Below are 22524 nucleotides of genomic sequence, written 5' to 3'. Positions count from 1 at the left end.
ACTTTCAGAGACTCTGTCCAAGGTGCTAACCCCTCATATCTCACCTAAGCAGCACTACCCCACACCAGCCCATGATGTCTTGCTGTCCTTTGCCTACCCAACTCCACCTACCCTCACAGGCCTGGTTCCATCTCACTATTTCCAAAAGCCTCTTCCAATCTCTGAGCCTGCACTGGACTCATCACATAGGCTGTGAGACTGTGGGGGCTTGTACCAAAGTGAGCTAAATCTCTGAGGGGGCAGAGAAAGCCCAAAGGATGTTCTTATCACTTTCTTAAAGTATCCAACACCCAAATTGTGAGCTCAAGGTGGAAGACACCTAACTTGATTCTCTCTTTTCATGTGTGCTCTAGGCCACTCTGTGTCTCTTAACTGCTGCCTAGGACATGGCTGATGATGCTCATGCACCAGGGACACAAGTACAAATTGACAAAGTCCCTGCCCTTATGGAACTGACATGCTGATGGGGAAGACAAACAACAAACACGTAAACCAGTAAATAGACTGTAACAGATGTAGTAAGAGCTGTAGAGAAAAATAGAGCTGGTAAAGTTAATAGGTCTGAAGGAAAGTAAAGGAGGGAACCATGTGGAAATCTAGGGGAAGAGCTCTCTGTTCAGGGAGAACAGTCAATGAAAAGTCCACAGGCAGGAACATCCTTGACATATTAAAGGAATAAGCACAGTGTGACTGTAAAGGAGAAAAGGAAGGGGATGATGGGAAAGAAGTAGCATGGGGAGATCATGAGGGCTTTGTTATTGCAATGTCTACATTGTAATAACTGTGGCTTTTGCTTAGAGTGGGGTGAGAGCCATGGGAAGGTTTCGGGTGAAGGCAGAACATGTTCTCACTTAGCCTCTGAAGGCTTGCTCTGGCTTCTGTGGTAAGAATCACCCAGGGGTGGGAGGTGAGGGTGGGAGAGAGAAACTAGAGTGAAGGCAGAGGAGAGGATACTGCAGTGTTCCAGGTAACAGGTGATGGTGGTCCAGAACAGCTGGTGGCCATGGAGGAAATAAGTGGTCAGGTGTTTTGATGGCACACATGATGGGGTTACTGATGGCTGGGTTGAATGATGTGAGCAAAGAGAGCAGTCAGGTTTCTGGCTGGAGCAACACAATGAGGTGGCGAAGATTCCAGAAGGAGCAGATTTAGGGGCATAGATGAAAAGTTCTATCTTGGGTATGAATAGTGACTGCATGGGAGAAAAAACTCATCTGTCTTTCTAGCTGAGGGAAACTTCCCTACTAATTTGGTGGGGAAGTTTCTCAGTGAAGCAGGATAGTAAATCAAAACTCTGGAGGGAAATAATGTTTGACCACAGAAAGACTTGTACATGAATGTGCACAGTTTAATTCATAAGAACCAAAAACTAGAGACAATCCAAATGTCTATCAACAACAGAATGGGTAAGCAAATTATGGCCCACTCATACAATGGAATACTACTCAGCAAGAAAAAGGAACCAACTACTAATACATGCAGCAACCTGGATAAATCTATAGTGTATTATGCTGAGCAAAAGAAACCTTACACAAAAGAGTACAAACTTGGACTTCCCTGGTGGTCCAGTAGTTAAGACTCCACACTCCCAATTCAGGGGGCGCAGGTTTGATCCTTGGTAGGGGAACTAAGACCCCACGTGCCGCAGGGCAAGGCCTAAAACAAAAACAAAACAAAGAGTACAAACTGTATGGTTCTTTTTATATGAAGTTCAAGAATAGGCAAAATAAACTAAAATCAGAATGGCTACTTCCTCGTAGGGGAAGATAAGATTGACCAGGGAGGCACAAAGGACCCTTCTGGAGTGATGGAAATGTTCTCTGTTTTGATCTGAGTGGTGGTTACACAAGTATATAAACAGGTTTTTTAAATTCATTGAGCTGAATCCTTAAGATATATGCATTTTCCTATGTATAAATTAAACTTCATTTTTTTTAATGGCACAATGAAAAGAAAGTGTTGGAGTTGGGCTCTATTTGGAGCACCAAGTTCCTTATAATAGACCCTAAGAGGATGGAGTGGTATGGGTGCTTATCACCCTTCTTTTGGCTGCCCAACATCTGAACCCCCCTCCTTACATTTGGAGAAACTCAATATTGTGGACTTGCCTTTTCTGGTGACGAGGGAGTAGCCCAGATCCAGTCCCAGCCTCTCAGTAATGTTTCCCAGAACTCTGAGTCTGGGATAAGGCCACAGAAAGCTGAGACAGTTGAGAACACAGCCATAGTCAGAGACAGTGGTGCCAGCAGCAGAAACGCCCAGCCACATTCCTCCCATGGTCAGTCCTTCTGATCAATCCCATAAGTTACCTGTAATCTTCTAATAAATTCCTCTTCTGCTTAGGCCATTAAAAGCTATATCTGTGGTCTGAGACCAGATGCCCCCTGACAGGTAAATGCTGTGTGGAAAGAGCCCACGACTGAGTGTTAGATCTGGTGGTGTCCTAAGTCACGCTGGTTCATCAAGTCCCACCAGAGGGTGATCAGCTAGCCAGAGGGAGCTTGTCCCAGGACCAGCCCAGTTCACAAGGGAAAGCTGTAGGACAGAGAAAGCCCCTGGAAGGGCAGGGAAAGCTGCTGAGGGCAGCTGCCAAGCAAGCCAGCCCAGCCAGGAATTCTAGTTTTAGCTCTGTAGGTGGGAGGCTGCAGTGCACCAGACTTGCTGGACTTGCTGCCCTGGGGGGTAGGGCAGAGAAGTTTATGAGGTTGATCTGAACCCACAGAGCTGCATCCTCACAACCTAGGCTGAGCATTAGGCAGGAGCAACTTTCCAGGAATGAGGGGCCAGGTCCCTGTCTAAGGAAAGTCTCTTGGGGACAAAGCACAGCCTGGGCCTCAGGGAGTCCTCAGCAAAAGGAGGAGACTGAACCTAAGATGTGAAATGTACCTTAGAGCTCACAGGCGCACACACACACACCACACACGTGCACAAGTGCACACACACAGATTAGCGTCAAAGAAGAATACAGTAAAAAGATGGGAGAGTGCCAAGGCAGTCCCACTGATATGGACGAAGCCAAATCAAGAGCTGGCCATAAGGGAACCTCTGTGGAAGCCTTGGTGAGGCTAGAGGCTGCTATTGTGTGTTAGGTCAGACTGAGTGTTAATTTGGGGCAAAGGAAGGAGGATTGACCCCTGAGATTTGGGTGTATCAGTTAGCTACTGCAGTGTAACAAATCCCTCCAAAACTCAGTGGTTTACAATAATAAGTATTTATTATTGTTCATGAGTCCTGGGTCAGCTGGGCAGCTCTTGCATTGTCTGGGATCACTGTTGGGTCTACAGTCAGCTATGGGTTGAATAGGTGCCTTTGCTGATCTTGGCTGGACTCTGAGACATGTTTGGGTGAAGCTAGTGGCTAGTGTAAGATGGCCTCAGCTAGGAAGCTTGTCTCTGCTCCATGTGGTCTCTTGTCCTCCAGTAGACTAGTCTGAGCTTGTTCACATGGTCATCGTGGTCATGGTGTATTCAAGACAGCAAACAAAAACAGACAATGCCCTTTCAGACCTAGGCTCAGAAAGGGCTCAACATCACTTCCACCACCTTTTTCTGGCCAGAGCAAGTCACAAGTCCAGACCAGAATCAAGGGGTGTGGGAACAGTCTCCACCTCTCAGTAGGAGGAGGCTATGAGATCACATCATAAAGTGTGTCGATTTAGGGAGCGGTGGAGAATTGGGGCCATTTTTACAATCACACTGCTACATAGGGCAATGGTGATCCTAGCACAGAATCTGCTAAACCCCAGGTCTTCAAGAAAATCCCTCAAACATTCACGGGCTCCTTAGCCTCTAGCCCTTTTCTCCATAAAAGCTCCTCCCTCACTTGATCTAGACCAGAAAGAAACATGAAGACAGTTTGCTGGGAGCCCTGGAGGTCTGTCCTCACCTCTGATTCTGAGTGAGGACCAGAAGGGAAGGTGGGGCAGGAAGGCCAAATGGGGGAAAAGAGTGCAAGGCTAGACATGCCCTTTCTGGTGACAGGGACCCTCCAGCAGAGGATAAGGAACAGGGGACAATTTTAGCACCTCTTACCTCCTTTCCTCCCTTGCCAGATTCTCCTGAGCACCAATCTCCCACCAACCCTCCATAGACAGAATGGCTTAAACAACAATTACTTATTACTCACAGTTCTGGAAGCTAGGAAGTCCAAGATCAAGATGCTGGCAGATTTGGTGTCTTATAAGGGCCCACTTGCTGGTATGCAGAAGGCCATCTTCTTTTTGTATTATCACATAATGGAGAACAGACAGAGGAAGAAATTTCTCTTGTGTCTCTTCTTATAAGGGAACCAATCCTATTCATGTGGGCTTCACCATCATGACCTAATTACCTTCCAAAGACCCTACCTTCTAATACCTTTGCATAGGGGATTAGGATTTCAATGTATAAATTTTGGAGGGACAGAAGCATTCAGTCCATAACACTGTGTGAATTTGGGCAAGCTACTTAACCTCTCTGAACTTCAGAGATAATAATAGTACTTGTTTCACAGGGTTATTATGACAATTAAATTAGATCATGATTATAAAACAATTACCAGAGCACCTAGTCTATAGTAAGTATGAAATAAATGTTAACTATTTTAATCATCAGGGTTCTGGTCATTCAGTCCAGAACAGGGACTACGTATCCTATGCACCTAGGGGTGGGGCAGGTTGGGGCAGGGTGAGGCAGCTGGAATTTTCAAGAGAACACTGTACTAAGAAAGATTAGGCAGCCCTGATTTTCAATGAATAGACTCACTTGAGCTCCTTGGGATTTTCAGTCCACATGAATAGTAGATACTGCTTTTGGCATTTACCACTTCCAGCTGCCAGTACCTGTAATTTTTTTGCCTGAGAGTTTTCTCTGGCCACTTGATGCCATCTTGTCCACCTGTAACCAGGGAGTTAACATCCTACCCCAGTAGCCTTCAACTAATGACTGATGGCAGTTGCTGTATACATACCCCTGCTCCCTCGCTCCTCAGGTGCCATAACTCAGATGTGTGCTCTGCACTATCTCCCAGGCTTCCTCAGTAGGATTAAGCTCCAGTCACCCACAGTAATAACCTACTTTAAAATGCACCTTGCATTGGCTTCCTTCTCATCCCTGTCTCATTTCCTGAATCTCCTACCAGAGGCCTTGGAATCACTTCTCAGTTAAGCTACTTGAACTTGAATCCTTGTTTCAGGGTCTGCTCCTGTGGGGAGGCAGTCTAAGAGTACCTCTTTGGTGAGGCCAGCCTTGCCAAGCTAATGGTTATCTGGAAGGTCTATACCAAGCCTGACCTCTGCTCAGTAGCTCAAGCTGCTTGAAAATGGTAGAACCTGTAGGCTGCTCAATTACAAACCAACTCCACCCCCAGGCATTCAAGTTAGAAGAAGGCAATTTTTCTTTCCTTTAAATTCCTCTTCATATATTCAAGGACTCCTCCACAAAGGCTGTCAAGGCCATCTTGTCCTGAGACCAGGGATGACACATAGGTTCCATCTCAAGTGCCACCTCCAATCAATCAACAGAAGCTACCTGGAGGCTCTATCGAGGATTAAGGTGTGCAGCTATAATTAATGATGTCTGCCTCGAGCATTTGAATGGGTAAGCAGTGGCCTTATGCCCACTTTCCTGGCTCTAGAAGCAAATTGGTGAAGCTGGCTGAATTTTTCTTTAGCATTCCTAGTCCACCAATTCTATCTCTGTCTCTTACTGAGCTATTCCCTTCATCTGACTTGCCCCATGCCAGACAATAACCCTGTGCACTAAGCATGGCCACCCATTTTCTGGATGAGAAAACTGAGGCTCTGAAATATTGAGTGACTTTCCCAGCATCACAAAATCTATAATGATAGAACAGAGGTTTTTAATCAGGTCTACCCGACACCATAATTTCCACACTATATCCTTTCACATAGAAGGCAGTAGTAAAGGTCTTTAACCAAACAGAACAGCCTAACACTCCTCTTTTTGTTAAGAGAAGTCTTCTGCCAACAGGTGCCCCATCCTTTCTTGTCTTCTCCAGCCAGATGGAGTAGAAGGCTCTTTGGGGGCCAGCATGGAGCCCATCCTCCACTGCACAGCCATCCCCAGCAATTCCTCTGCCAGGCTTTGGCTCCACCCTCTCAGGTCCAGACTCTCTCATCTCACCTATTTGTTATCCTTAAGCAGCTGTCTCTTGGAGAGTCTGGAGGCCACCTGGTAAAGCCAGAAGCAAACTTCTAACTGGAGCAGTGGTGACTGGAACAGCTCCAAACCTCCAAGTTATGGAAAAACTGATGGCAGAGGCCTTCCCAGGGTGGTGACTCAGCATTCCCACAGGCAGGGGGGCTAAATGGAGGCCTCAGACCACAGCCTAGGCCTGCAGCCTGCTGACCAGGAGGCCGGCCTGCCTGGGTTGGCTCATACTCTCTCCCAAGGAGCAGCTCAGGATTTTGAGTCCATTGCTTTTGCTGCCTGAAAGCTGAGACTCAGCTCTTAGAAGATTTGAGGATAGGACTCCAGACCCACAGTCTCTGTCAAGTGTAACCTTCAACTTGCCCCTGTGAAGGTACATAACTGTGCAACTTGTTGCTGGTGCTGTGTCTTATGGAAATGAGACACCAGCTAGGGGCGAGCAAGCAAGGGAGGGAGTGACAAAGCCACCAAGACCTTCCTAAAAGCTAGGTCTCTTCTCTTCTCCTCAGCTAATACCCCAGCCCCACAAGGATGCATACATGCCTGCCAGCTTACCATCCCCAGCTATGGACAATGCAGGGGTTCAGTGGGCCAATGCTGAAGCTAGCTAGACTTGGCTTTGAATTCCTCACTAACAGGAATTTAAACCCCATTCCCTACAATCAGAGGCTGAGATAGAGATTCCTGAGCACATGTTTTAACTTAGGAAATGATCTCAAGAGAAAGGGAGGAAGGGAAGTAGGACAGGACAGGGGAAAATGCTCAGCAAAGGATGGGGTCTCAGCTGGAGTCTAACCTCTGCCTGATCCCATGTGGAGCTCTGGGGGGCATGGTGAATGGGCCAGAGCTATCCCCCCTTGAGGTAGGTAAGCAGGACCGTCTCTTATACTCCTGTGTCAATCAGTCATTGTCCACCCCTGGAGGATAGCGGGTGGGGATGGGAGAGGGGGACAAAAGTTCTCAGGAGGTTCTGGACAAGGACATCAGCCACAGGCAATCACCCAGAGAAGGTCTCAGATGCAAGCTTTTAGCCACTGTACTGGCAACAGGTGGGGGAGGGGTCACTGGATGGGAAAAGAGATCCAACTGGGGTTCCAACATTGGCTATCACACTGAGTAAGATTCAGTTGACTCCTCTGTGAAACAAGCATAACACTTATCACATGGGTGAGTAAGGAAGTAAGCACAAGGTTGCCAACACAAAATAAGTCCTCAGTGTCAGGGAGCTACAATTCCTATTGCTTGGTGAAGTCATTTTAGTAAGGAGGTTAATTTTATGTGTCAGTTTGGCTGGCCTGTGGGGTGCCCAGATATTTGGACAAGCATTATTCTGAACATTTTTGTGAGGGTACTTTTGGATGAGATTAACATTCAAATCAGTGAGCTCTGAGTGAAGCAGTGGATTTGAGTAAAGTGGATTGCCTTCCATAATGTGAATGGGCCTCATTCAATTAGTTGAATAGAGAAGAAACCTTACCTTCCCTGAACAAGAGGAAATTATGCCAGCACATGGCCTTTGGACCTGAACTGCAACATCAACTCTTCTTTGGGTCTCCAGCCTGGTGGCCCATTCTGCAGATTTTGGACTTACCAGCCTCCATAACCATGGGAGCCAATATATATAATATACATATATATTTATACTTGTATTTTATATATTAAGATATACACACACACACATACACACACAAGAGAGAGAGAGAGAGAGTCGTCCTTCAGTATCCACAGGGGATCGGTTCCAGGATCCCCCATGAATACAAAAACCCATGGATGCTTAAGTCCCTTATATAAAATTGTATAATACAATGAATACAGTCAGCCCTCCATATCTGTAGGTTGCATATCTGCAGATTCAACCAACCCAGTATCAATTGGTTGAATCCTTGGATGCAAAACCTGTGGATATGGAGGGCTAACTAGATATAGCTATAAATATATAAATATATATGGATATAGATATAGATCATATTGTCTCTTTCTAGAAACCGGACAAATGCAGATGGAAAGGAGAGCAGGAGATGGGCAGCCCAGAGCTCAATGACATTGTTCCAAGGGCATGACCCTATGTACCACCCAACCACGCTTGTAGGAAGCTCAGACACTCCAAATTCCCACATATTCTGAGGCTGAATTTTTTGGAGTCAAGACAGAACCCTGCACTCCCAGCCTGCCTGGCATCCACTGAGTCAGCTCCCCAAGCAGCCCCTTCAGGCAGATACCTTGCTCCTCAGGTCTTTCCTACCAGTCCCCACCAGTCCTGCCTCCAGCTTCTCCATACCCCATACCTCTAGCCTAATGTGAGAGGGACATGGGTGGAGGGGTGAGTCCCTGGAACAGGGAGAGGCAGATCAAGAAGAGGCGGCACTTGCCAGAGTTCACTGCTTCCCCCCACACGTGGTGATCTCACCAGGAGTCTGAGGCCCCAGGGCCATCTCAAGGGGACAAGAGGAGATGTGAGGATCCCCAAATATCCTCCCCAATTAGCTTAGGCTCCATAATGCTCTCTCCTTTCTTCCTGCAATGAGGGCTCCCAACCCTTCCATATGTTATCAGGACTGACGAATGAATTATTGTGCCCTGCCCTCGGCCTCCACAGAAAAGTTCACAACTTAGGCAAGGGGGCAATGGTGACCCCCACAGGAGGACTCACCCTAGAGCCTTGGAGAGAGTGTGGCCCTGTTGGCACCTTGATTTTGGACTTGTAGCTTCCAGAACTATGAGAGAATAAATTTCTGTTAAAGTCCCCTAATTTGTGGTACTTTGTTATGGCAGTCCTAGGAAACTAATAACGTGAATTTAGTAGATACTGCCCAACAGTTTGCCAAAATGCCAATCTCTAAATTTCTGAGAAAATTTGAAGATTAGAGTCCAGAAACTGGTGGCCACACCCAGGTACTTCCCTCCTCAAGGATCTGTCAGAGCAACCAGCTGCATTTCTCCAGGCCAATCCTCCACCTTGAAACAACCACCGTTGCCCTCACCTGGAAACAAAGGCTCAGGGAGGATTACTTACTTGTCTAAGGTTACACAGCTGGCAAGTGTTGGGACCAAGATTGCAACTCAGACTGATTCTAAAGTCCAGGTTTTTGTGACAATTAGGCCCCAAAGTTCATTCCCACCTGAGGCCACATAGGCCACCAGGCAAGTTCCTCCTCAGAGCTCCACCCTTCTAGCTCACCTCACAGATGTCTCATGTTGTGAGTCAGTGCAGCTGGAGCGTTTATGAGCCCTCTAATGTACTAACTAACTGCTAAGCTGATTTTGCAAAAAAGCCACATGTGAAACGCCCACCCTCATAACCACATGATTTATAAGGAAATTAGTCTACCTTTTCCTGGGGCCTTTGCCTGCCAGCCCTTCATGAGGGCTCAAAACTATCAAAAAAGTTTTAAAACACAACAGGATTATAGGTCACTGTGAAAGAATACTTATTCATTTAACCAAAGTCACGAAAAGATTTCAGAAAAACAAATATAGATCACTTAAGGGCAAAGAAACTCACACAATCTGTTATCAAAAAGGAGCACTCTAAGAAACATCATTCTCCTAACAGAGAGAGAAATCAAATTCCAGTCTTGTACTAGATTACTTAACAACAAAATCCATTCACTTAATTAACTTCAATCTAAATTTAGTTAATCCTGACCATGCATGAAACTTCTTTTCCTCAGAGTTCCTTTCCACAACTTTTCATCACTTTCTATATCCGTATCAGTTTGTCCCTTATTTTTCCATTGGAAACAACCAGCTCTAAGACATTTTTTTCTTTTCCCTCAATAAAATTTAATTCCATTCCCTATACCTTCTTTACTGAAAACACACATTCTAAATTTCCTACTGTATACTGAAATGCTTCATTATTATTTCTGTTAGCTTTAATTACATGTTTAAATTAGAATCCTCAACTCTTAATAACCTTAATTTCTAGTGAAAACTAAGAAATAAGCAATTATGAACTGTCTTTTACATTAGCATTCTGAAGATTAGTGAACATAAATTACTAGTGACAATTTCTAAAAACATCTCAGGGTGACACCAAACATTTATTAATAGTCCTAAATACTTTAGTTTCTCTGTTCAGTAATTGCTGTCTCAGTATCTTATTTTATTTGGGAGTGACCGAGATATTCAATAAGTTTCCATCACTTAAATTAGCACAACTCTAGAACTTTGTTACCAAATATCTGGAGAGATCATTTTAAGTAAACATTTCTAAAATATAATTATTCTTAAAGAGTTTACCCAAAAGCTCTTATCTCATTTACATTTACCTTAAAGTTTCAGCATATCAAGTTATTTTCTTTGCAACAGATATAATAAGGTCTTATTTGACTTCTATTAAACCTAGATACAATAAAGTATTATACTTAATGTTGATGACTCTAAAAACATGTATATATTAATTAGATCAACAAAACTTTAATACCACGTATCAACATAATATTGAATATTTCCTAATTCACATGAACCTGAAAGTCATTTTGGCTGGTTTCTTTTATATTTAATTTGTAACCACTTACTTTCAAATTAAATTGAGCTTTTTATAAATTCAATTTTGGTAATACTTTCCAGAGGTAGAGATATTTCATATGTATAATGTGTACACAGACATATAAACAGGCAAAACTAGAGATCTCATGGTTTCCCTTCAGAAAAAAAACTTAGTTATGAATCAGGTATTACAATATAAACTTACTTTTTTACAAAAATCAGTTGGAATACATTAAAGTTGCTTGCTCTGAAGACTAAGTGTTTACTGTTTGTAAAGCTTGGCTGAGGGAGCATTCTCAGCAGTTTGAATTTTAAAACTGCCACTTTGTCGTTTTCTTTTCCCTTGATTTCAGGTTCTTCCTGATTAAGCTAATTAGGTTCAGCCTCAGGTCCCTGTGGCCTGTATTTACATTTCTGGTTTGTAGAGATTTGCAAGAGAAAGACAGTTGCTTTAAGTTCCCCAAAGGTCTGTCACCTAGATGATGTTAAAAGATTGATTTGCCCAACTATATATCAGTGAGAAGATTTCTAACTAAACTGAAATTTACAAGTTCTATGTTCTAGAACTTTAGAGTTTAATTTATCACGCCTTCAAAATCTTGTATAGGACATTCAGCAAAGAACTTCTTTCTGCGTTTACAAGCAAAATCACTAATTTTACTTTTATTAACCACTGAATGTTAGTTCCCAGTTTTTACTTATTTGTATGGCTCAGGTAACCCTACTGGTTTCCTTTAGTATGTTTAGTTAATACTTTCTGAGGGGCAGATCTATGTGCCTTGTCATAATACCATGCAGGGGAAGCATTCCGCAGTGAAATGTGTCTATCCCACAACATAATTAAACAAAAGAGAGATAGCCATCTTATATATATATATATATATATATATATATATATATATATATATATATACATCTTTATATACTTTATCCCAATCCTATCAACTTTTATACCTTTAGCTTTCATTAGGATCCAATCAACAAGTTCTGATCTTACAGGAGGAGTTCTAGAAGTTTTTCTTTCTTTTATTCCCTGTCCATTTTATCTATTTTTCTATAAAATGCTCTGGGAGCCCCAGAGGGAGCTTGAGCCAAGGAACTCAGACCCGTGGCCTAACTGTTGCCCCAAGTAATTGCTCGTCAGCTATCTCAGTGTAAAAAATTTTTTTCCAGCCCCTTAAATATATCTTTTTAAAACTGGTGTAAACAGCGGACTTGTTTGGCTTTAATGATGGAGACTAGTAGGGGGTCCTTTTTGGCCCATTTAATCTTAGGTAGTGTAATATCAAAACCTTGTGTTTTAATCGCATACGTGTCCATTTTATTTATCCCATTTTAAATATCCATCTGAAGATTTCTTTATTCATTTGAGATAACTCCTTTTTAAAATTTCTACCTTGTTCCAACAAGTATCTAGACATTCCTTACAGGTTTTTTTTCCTGTTAACATTATTCTAATGTTTTTATTAGCATCTGTAAAACCCATTGAGGGGAAGCAAAGACCACAAATAAATCTTCCCAAACCGGTTTTTCTTATTTGTTTTAAAGAAAAGAAGTTGTTAGGTTAACCATTATATATATTTCTTTTTTCTGCCTTTGATTTTTTAATATAGGTACCAATAAAACAGCTGTTTATAATGAGAGTTCTCTAAAAATTTACTATTTAGAAGTTTCTCCAATTTAAAGGAGCCATTATTTGGCTTTTAATGATATATATATATTGGACGCGCAGGCCCAGCGGCCATGGCTCACGGGCCCAGCCGCTCCGCGGCATGTGGGATCTTCCCAGACCGAGGCACGAACCCGCATCCCCTGCATCGGCAGGCGGACCCTCAACCACTGCGCCACCAGGGAAGCCCAATGAGATATATATTAAACCATTAAGACACAAGCGGATTTCCCATAAGAGAATAGGGGAGGATGTCACCTAAATAAAAGATCCAGAAGGTTTACTCCCAAAAATAGTATGGCAGAGATCAAGTTTTCAAAGCACATACACACACACACACACACACACACACACACACACACACAAAAAATGCCCTAAGAAGATCAGGTAGAACATTTACTTCTCAAAGACACAGGAAGAGAAATGCAAGTTTTCCCTAGAAGGCCTTTGTTTAAAGTCAGAATTCTGAAAAGATACTCTTATCAAGCTGGCTTTTTAAACTTAACTGTGTATACAGTAAAAGAGCCCCCTCATTTTTAGGACGAGATTTCCTTTAATTCCAAATTAAGTACTTGTAAATTTTTTACATTCATAAACCTTGCTGGGGTATTAGTTGGGGGCTGGCAATATGTCGTTCCTTTTTCTTCTGTTTTGAAAGCTTTTATTCCCCCATTCAAAGGTCAGTTTGTCAAAATAATATCGCTAGTGTAGACAATTCAAGGAAAAACGACAGGCCAGCTTCCCCTTAATTACCCAGTCCAATACTACTCAGTCTTCTAAGTGAGCAAAGTCTTCCCAGTCCTTCAGCTGAAGATAAACAACTCAGTGTCTAAACTGAGCCCCAGTGTTTTTCAACCGGACTCCCCAAATATCTTTCAATTAGGGGGGATCACTCCCCAATAGCTTTCAACTGGGGAGCCAGGTACCTGTTAGACACTGCCATATAAAACTCAGGATTGTGGGACTCGAGGGACATTGTTCCAGCTAATGATTAAGAACTCTCCAGACAATAGGGGCTTCTTAGACAATGGGTGAATTTCCAGGATGTCCGGCCCCCTTCCGAGAAGGAGGGAGATAAACAAAATGTAAAAAAGGTATCTGTCAAAGACCAATCAGGAAGCTGGGGACAAGTTCCCTCTCTGGTCCGAGCCTAAGCCGGGACCAATCAGCAGGAAAACACAACCAAATCTATAATTTACATACGGGGAAGTGGGAACCTATAAAACTGACATATTCGCGCCCAAAAGGGGTTCCTTCTTCGACCTCCTGCGTGAGGACCAAGGAACCCCGGTGCACCGGCCTTCAATAAACCTCTTGCGTTTTGCATCGACTTCCGACTCTTGTTGTTTCCTGGGCGAGTCGAAACTCCTAGGAGACCGCGCAGGTCTAACATTTGGGGGCTCGTCCGGGATTCCACTCGCCCCGGACCACAAGAACATCGGGAGTTGGAGGTACCAGGTAAGCTCGAGCTTGATTGTCTGTTTATCCCTTGTTCTTTGTGGGCCATTATCGGAGGAAAGCCGTAAGAATCGGCTTATTATGGAATCTGTATCGGACCTCTGGCTAGGCAGACGTGCTAATAGCCGGCGTCCATGAGCCCTAGGGGACGCCCTGGTGGCTCATCTGGAAGGAGAGGCAAACTCTGTCTCCCCTTCACTCGGTTTCGGCAGTTCCCTTGGTGATAACTGCCATCTGAAGAAGTTTCGGTTTTGAAGCGAGCTCGTGGTGGCCCATGCGTATATGTGTTTCGTGGAGTTTTAACTGTTTCTGTATTGTGGTCTATTCTTCTTCTCTGACGGACGACAATGGGACAAACTGTGACGACTCCTCTTTCCCTTACCCTAAGCCATTGGACCGAAGTTCGGGCCAGAGCCCATAATTTTTCGGTAGAGGTAAAGAAAGGAAAGTGGCAGACTTTGTGTGCCTCTGAATGGCCAACATTTCAGATAGGATGGCCCCCCGAAGGATCCTTTTCATTAGACAAGATTAGGCTGCTGAAGTCTAAGATATTTAATATAGGACCCCACGGACATCCAGACCAAGTACCATACGTCTTGGTCTGGGAAGATTTAATTCTCTCCCCACCTCCGTGGGTCCGGCCCTTTGTTTCCTCAACAGGTACGTCCGCGCACACATCAGCAGCGTCGGAGATATTAGCCTTAAAGAAAAACCCCAACACGGAGAAGCTACCCAACGCCCCGGATCCACCGAAAGCGATTTATCCTGACCCGCAGTCTGATTTGCTTCTTTTGGATTCCCCACCCCCTTATCCTCCGGCCCCAAATCCCCTACCACCTAGAGGACCCCCAGCTCCACTGCCCTCGGCACCAAGGGAACCATCCATGATGGAAGAAGAAAGGGGTCCCTCAGCGGGCACTAGGAGCCGGAGGGCTATCTCCCCGGACTCCACTGCCCTACCTCTTAGAGAATATGGCCCCCCCGACGGCCAAGGGAATAGACCTCTCCAATATTGGCCCTTTTCCTCTGCAGATCTTTATAATTGGAAAATGCATAACCCAACTTTTTCCGAAAATCCACAGGCCCTTACCGCTTTAATAGAATCTCTTGTTTTCTCCCACCAGCCCACATGGGATGATTGTCAGCAGCTGCTCCAGACTCTCCTAACGACTGAGGAGAGGCAACGGGTTCTTTTAGAAGCCAGAAAAAATGTATTAGGCGCCAATGGGCAACCTACCCAGCTGCCTAACGAGATTGATGCTGGTTTCCCACTCGTCAGGCCAAACTGGGATTTCAATGCCCCGGAAGGTAGGGAGCGCCTGAAAATGTATCGCCAGGCTCTGGTGGCGGGTCTCCATGGAGCGGCCAGACGGCCCACTAATTTGGCTAAGGTAAGGGAAGTAACTCAGGGGCCCCAGGAATCGCCAACTGTGTTCCTGGAACGTTTAATGGAAGCCTTTAGACGCTTTACCCCTTATGATCCAACTTCGGAGGGACATAGGGCTACTATAGCAATGGCTTTCATAGATCAAGCGGCCCCTGATATTAAGAAGAAATACAGAGGCTAGATGGCTTGCAGGGATTTTCGCTTCAGGAGTTAGTAAAAGAGGCAGATAAAGTATATAACAAAAGAGAAACAGAGGAAGAGAAGGAAGAAAGAAAGCAGAAAGAGCAGGAAGCCCGTGAAATAAGACGGGATAAGAGACAGGAGAGGAATTTAAGTAAGATACTGGCCACTGTGGTTGGAGGAAGAAATATAGGAGATAGAAATAGGCAGGAAGGGCAAACGGCAGACAGAAGGCGGCCATTAGACAAGGACCAATGTGCCTACTGTAAAGAAAAAGGACATTGGGCGAGAGAATGCCCTAAGAAAAAAATGGAGAAAGGCCAACCAGAAACAAAATCTTAACATTGGAAGAAGACTAGGAAAGTCAGGGCTCGAACCCTCTCCCCGAGCCCCGGGTAACTCTTAAAGTGGAGGGGGAACCTGTTCAATTTTTAGTAGATACCGGAGCCCAGCACTCCGTCCTTCTCCACTCAAAAGGTCCTATCTCAGCTAAAAGGTCATGGGTACAAGGAGCCACTGGGAATAAACAATATTCATGGACCACACGAAGGACAGTAGATCTTGGGATTGGACGAGTAACCCATTCATTTTTGATTATTCCGGAATGCCCCTATCCTTTGCTGGGAAGAGATTTACTCTCCAAAGTAGGGGCTCAATTCCACTTTCAGCCAGAAGGTCCCACCATAACTGATAATAAGGGAAGGTTACTTCAAATATTGACTATGAAATTAGAAGATGAATATAAATTATACGAGCAGCCTTCATCCTCACGAGTTAATGTTACTGATTGGGTAACTCGGTTCCCTCAAGCCTGGACAGAAACCGCTGGTATGGGGATGGCTAAAAATCGGCCCCCAGTACTAGTGGAACTCAAGGCAACTGCCACCCCAATAACGGTTCGTCAATACCCCATGAGTAAGGAAGCCAAAGACGGCATCCGTCCTCACATACAGAGGTTGCTGGAATTGGGCATTCTGGTAAGATGTCAATCCGCGTGGAATACCCCTCTTTTGCCAGTTAAGAAACCGGGAACTAATGATTACCGACCAGTGCAAGACCTGCGTGAGGTAAATAAACGAGTGGCGGACCTCCACCCCACAGTACCAAATCCTTATAATCTCTTAAGCACTCTTCCGCCCCAACATACATGGTATACTGTTTTGGACCTTAAAGATGCTTTTTTCTGTCTAAGACTTTCTCCCCTCAGCCAGCCCTACTTTGCCTTCGAATGGAAGGACCCAGCATCAGGAATATCTGGCCAACTGACATGGACTCGTTTACCTCAGGGATTTAAGAACTCCCCTACCATCTTCGATGAAGCTCTTCATCAGGACTTAGCGTTATATAGAGAATCAAATCCACAGGTAACGCTACTTCAATATGTTGATGACATCTTATTAGCTGCTGAAACCCAGGAAGATTGTATCAAGGGAACTGAAAAACTGTTAACAGAGCTCGGAACCCTGGGATATAGAGCCTCAGCCAAGAAAGCACAAATATGCCAACAACAGGTCAGTTACCTGGGGTATCTATTAAAAGGCGGGCAAAGATGGCTCACGGAGAGCAGAAAGGATACGGTGGCCCAAATTCCGGCTCCCAAAAACGCCAGGCAGGTTAGAGAATTTCTGGGGACGGCCGGATTCTGTAGACTATGGATTCCTGGGTTTGCCGAGCTGACAGCCCCATTGTACCCCCTAACCAAAAACAGCACTCCTTTCGTTTGGGGCGATAAGGAACAACGGGCTTTTGACCAAATCAAACGAGCTTTACTTTCAGCTCCAGCCCTAGGACTGCCAGATGTAACCAAACCTTTTCATTTATATGTGGCCGAAAATAAGGGCATTGCAAAAGGAGTATTGACTCAGAAATTGGGTCCCTGGAATCGCCCAGTTGCTTATTTGTCAAAAAAATTGGACCCTGTGGCATCAGGATGGCCCACCTGTTTAAAGATAATCGCTGCAGTAGCCGTTCTGGTCAAAGATGCTGACAAACTAACTTTAGGACAAAATCTAACGATAACAGCTCCTCATGCCCTGGAGAATGTAATCCGTCAACCACCGGATAGGTGGCTAACTAATGCCAGGATGACCCATTACCAAACCCTGTTGCTAAACTCAGATCGCATCAAGTTTGCTCCAGCCACAGGACTCAATCCAGCTACCTTGCTACCTGATCCCGATTTAGAAGGCTCCACCATCATCCATGATTGTCAGGAAGTGTTGGCTGCAGCACACGGTAGTAGACCAGATCTGACGGACCTACCCCTTCCTGATGCTGATTTTACTTGGTTTACTGATGGGAGCAGTTTCCTGGAAGGAGGTAAGCGTCGGGCTGGGGCAGCCATGGTAGACGGAAAACAAGTCATCTGGGCAGCTGCACTACCACAAGGGACCTCAGCCCAACGAGCTGAATTAATTGCCATGACAAGGGCACTGGAGATGGCAGAGAATAAAAAGGTAAACATCTACACGGACAGTAGATATGCATTTGCTACCGCTCATATCCACGGTACCATCTACCAACAGAGAGGGTTGCTAACCTCAAGTGGCAGAGAAATTAAAAACAAAGACGAAATTGTGGCTTTATTGGTTGCACTTATGCTTCCCACTAAAGTCAGTATCATCCACTGCCCTGGACATCAAAAAGGAAATACCCCAATAATTAGGGGAAATAATATGGCTGACCAAGTGGCCCGAGAAATAGCATCGGGAGAAGTCATTTTAGGACTGTCAGATAAAGTTCCTGAAAAACCAGGCCGCGATGAAAAAATCATCCCGGCCACAACAAAAGGAACTTTGTCCCCTCAGCAAGCAGAATCCATGTTACAACAGATGCACAGATGGACACATTTGGGGACTAAAAAATGGTAGCCTTGTTACAAAAAGCCGGGTACGAAACCCCTGGAATGACAAAATTAGCTGAACAAATTGTGCAGGAATGCGTCCCATGTCAACAGGTAAATGCTCACAAAGGGAAACTTGAAACTGGAAAGAGACTCAGGGGGGACGGCCCAGGAACTTACTGGGAAGTGGACTTTACCGAAGTGCGTCCTGGAAGGTACGGTAATAAATACCTCCTGGTTTTTATAGATACTTTTTCAGGATGGATAGAAGCCTTCCCAACGAAGAAAGAAACAGCTGCTGTGGTAGCCAAAAAGATCCTAGAAGAAATTTTTCCTCGATTTGGGGTGCCAAAGGTAATAGGGTCCGACAATGGTCCAGCCTTCGTCGCCCAGGTAAGTCAGGATGTGGCCAGATATTTGGGGACTGATTGGAAATTACATTGTGCATATAGACCCCAGAGTTCAGGTCAGGTAGAAAGAATGAATAGAACTCTAAAAGAGACCCTAACTAAATTGTCCTTGGAGACTGGCGGTACAGATTGGACGGTGCTCCTTCCTTTAGCCCTGTTCCGGGTTAGGAATACACCTTCCCGGTACCATCTTACTCCTTTTGAGGTGCTATATGGGGCCCCACCTCCCCTTCTCACCTTAGGAGAAGAAATAAAACCAGACTGTCAAAATAACACTGACTTGTATGCTAGGCTATTGGGACTCCAACTGTCCAAAAGGAGATATGGTCCCAACTCGCCGAGGCCTACCAACCGGGAACACCGGGAGAAACTCATCTTTTCCAAGTCGGAGACTCCGTATACGTCCGTCGGCATCGAACCCAGACGTTGGAACCTCGATGGAAAGGACCATACACCGTCCTCCTCACCACCCCAACGGCCATAAAAGTGGACGGCATCGCGGCCTGGATTCATGCTTCACACGTGAAAGCTGCACCAGCGACGGCATCATCAGGATGGCGGGCCCAAACAACCGACAACCCGCTCAAACTCAAGCTTCTACGAACCTAAGACTTATAATTTTGATTTTACTGCCTTTATTGACTGTAAGTGATTTTAGCCCTCACCTGCCCCAACGTCTAACTTGGCAGGTAATTTCTCAAACTGGAGATGTAACTTGGTCCATTAGCCATACTGCACCTCCCTGGACCTGGTGGCCAGACCTTTTTCCTGATGTCTGTAAACTGGCCATAGGAGCTCCCTATTGGGATCTAGAGGGTTATTATGATCAGCATAATGCTCCATCCGAACTTCTAACTAGAGCTGATTACTCTGGAGAGGGTTGTAAAAATCAGGTCCGAAGAAGTTGGCTCAGAACCCTCTCCTTCTATGTATGCCCCGGGTTCCATCGCCCCCGATCCCTGAATTATAAATGTGGGGGAACTGAAAATTTTTATTGCCAAAACTGGGGATGTGAAACCACAGGAGATACTTATTGGAGACCCACCTCAACTTGGGATTTTATTACAGTAACAGCCAACTATACTCATACTTCTTATAGGGGTCCCCAACCCGTTGCCCCCGAATGTTCAGGATGGTGCCACCCCCTCAAAATTTCCTTTAGTAATCCTGGAAAAAGGGATAAAGAATGGATAAATGGCCATTCATGGGGCATTAGATTTTACAAGAATGGATATGATTTGGGAATATTGATGACCCTTAAGCTAAAAATTGAGACTCCCGCTCCTGTGTCGATAGGCCCAAACCCTGTACTTGGCCCCCCCCGTTACCCCCAAACCCTGTACTTGGCCCCCCCCGTTACCCCCAGCCCCTAAAAATAACGGGACCTCTGGGCTGAAAGAGACAACGATTAAGCCTGGAACCCCCCAGGATAGAATGCTTTCTTTGGTACAGGCAGCTTTTACGGTCCTTAATGCTACAAACCCGGAGGCTACAAAATCATGTTGGCTCTGTTATGCTGCCCCTCCCCCTTATTATAATGCTATAGGATATAGTTCTAATTATACTAATGTCAGCTCCCCGGACCATTGTCGATGGAAACAGGAAGGGAACAGTAAATTAACTCTGTCTTCGGTTTTTGGAAATGGTACTTGTGTAGGAACACCTCCCCAAGTCCCATCGACACCTTTGTCATGATTTTAGCCTCCCTTCAGGCTCAGGATATCTTGTACCTCCCCAAGATGGATGGTGGGCATGTAACACGGGGCTAACCCCTTGTGTTTCTCTAGAAGTTCTCAACACTTCAGCTGATTTTTGTGTACTAGTGCAATTAGTTCCTAGACTTATCTATCATTCAGATTCGTCCTTTCTGGATGAATACGAGGGAAGAAAAAGATGGAAAAGAGAACCTATAACCCTCACGTTGGCCATGCTCCTAGGACTAGGAATAACTGCTGGGATAGGAACAGGAACCACAGCCCTCATACAACAACCCCAGTATTATGCAAGTTTAAGACAGGCTGTAGACATCGACCTTCGAGCATTAGAAAGTTCCATAACTCAACTAAAGGAATCACTCACCTCACTTTCAGAAGTGGTGTTGCAGAATAGAAGAGGCCTAGATTTGCTGTTTCTTAAGGAAGGGGGATTATGCGCCGCTCTAAAAGAAGAATGTTGCTTTTATATTGATCATTCAGGAACCATTACCAAAACCATGGATAAACTCAGGGAACACTTAGATAAAAGGCAAAGGGAGAGAGAAAACGAAAAAGGATGGTTTCAATCATGGTTTGATAAATCCCCCTGGTTTACCACCTTAATCTCTACTCTGTTGGGACCTCTTATTGTTTTATTGTTGATTTTAACTTTTGGACCATGTATTTTAAATCGCTTGATAGCATTTATTAGAGAACGTATCAGTACTGTACAAGTTCTAATGCTAAGACAACAGTACCAAAGTTTACGAACAGAAGGTTGAGATTCCATGATTGGAATCAATAGTCACAAGAAAAAGGGGGAAATGTGGGACTCGAGGGACATTGTTCCAGCTAATGATTAAGAACTCTCCAGACAATAGGGGCTTCTTAGACAATGGGTGAATTTCCAGGATGTCCGGCCCCCTTCCGAGAAGGAGGGAGATAAACAAAATGTAAAAAAGGTATCTGTCAAAGACCAATCAGGAAGCTGGGGACAAGTTCCCTCTCTGGTCCGAGCCTAAGCCGGGACCAATCAGCAGGAAAACACAACCAAATCTATAATTTACATACGGGGAAGTGGGAACCTATAAAACTGACATATTCGCGCCCAAAAGGGGTTCCTTCTTCGACCTCCTGCGTGAGGACCAAGGAACCCCGGTGCACCGGCCTTCAATAAACCTCTTGCGTTTTGCATCGACTTCCGACTCTTGTTGTTTCCTGGGCGAGTCGAAACTCCTAGGAGACTGCGCAGGTCTAACAGGATCATCAACCAAAACTTGGGAGATCTGAGAACCAGGAGAGACTCACCAATTCGTCTGGACTCTCTGAGGAGGCAGGTGGGCATAAGAGACCCCTGCTGGTACCAAGGCTCTGGATCCTCGTTGAGTTCAGGCAAAGCAGAGAAGTCTGCTCTCAGCCCTTCGTGGTCTCCATAACTATCGACTAAAAAAAAATGCACAACATAAAAGTTGAGAGCTATGCTTTATTCAGGGGACATTCTTAGGACTTCAAGGCTGGGAGACATCCTCTCAGAAAAATTCTGAGAAAACTGTTCCAAAGAGGAAGGGCTGGGGCAGTTGGCCGTGGGGGGGTGGCGGGAAACCAAGGTATATTGGAGTTTTTGCAACAACACCATGTAGTCAGAACAAAAGGTTACTCTTTCATTTTTGGTTTGTTTGTTTTTTGAGAATAATTTACTTTCTGTAATCAAACCCATGTGGATAAGACCTTACGTACTTAATATTGTACATTACCCTTGTACAAAAGGAAAAAATTATGTTTAACATTTCTAGACCAATATGGCTATTAATTTCTGTACAATGCCAACCCAACATGGTACAATTGGGATATTTTTCCAAAGTTGACAGCACAGCTAAAATTTCCAAAAATTCAAATTATATCTAGATATATAGATTTATTTATTCACATAAAAAGACCAATAACAGTATGTTACACAGCAGTAGCAGCAACAGCCTTTCCAGGTTCTGCAGTCATCTAAACAAAATTATAGAGACATCCAGCACACTCCATTAAAAAAATTTTAAAAAAGTAAAAAACAGAAAACAGCAAAGTTCTGTTACTGTTGTGGTACCTGGCATCATTTTTTTTATTAGCTTCTTAATCATCATCTGGAAAGAAAACATTCTAAAATAATGTCATTAAAAACAGCTGTGGTAAAGCACAGTCAATACTATGTATCATAAAGCAGGTATAAGATATTTTATTAATACATTCACAGAGGTA

This window comes from Lagenorhynchus albirostris, chromosome 15 (genome assembly GCF_949774975.1).
Source record: "Lagenorhynchus albirostris chromosome 15, mLagAlb1.1, whole genome shotgun sequence".
Lineage (NCBI taxonomy): Eukaryota > Metazoa > Chordata > Mammalia > Artiodactyla > Delphinidae > Lagenorhynchus > Lagenorhynchus albirostris.
The sequence above is the reverse complement of the archived record's forward strand: the minus strand, read 5'-3'. Positions refer to the sequence as shown.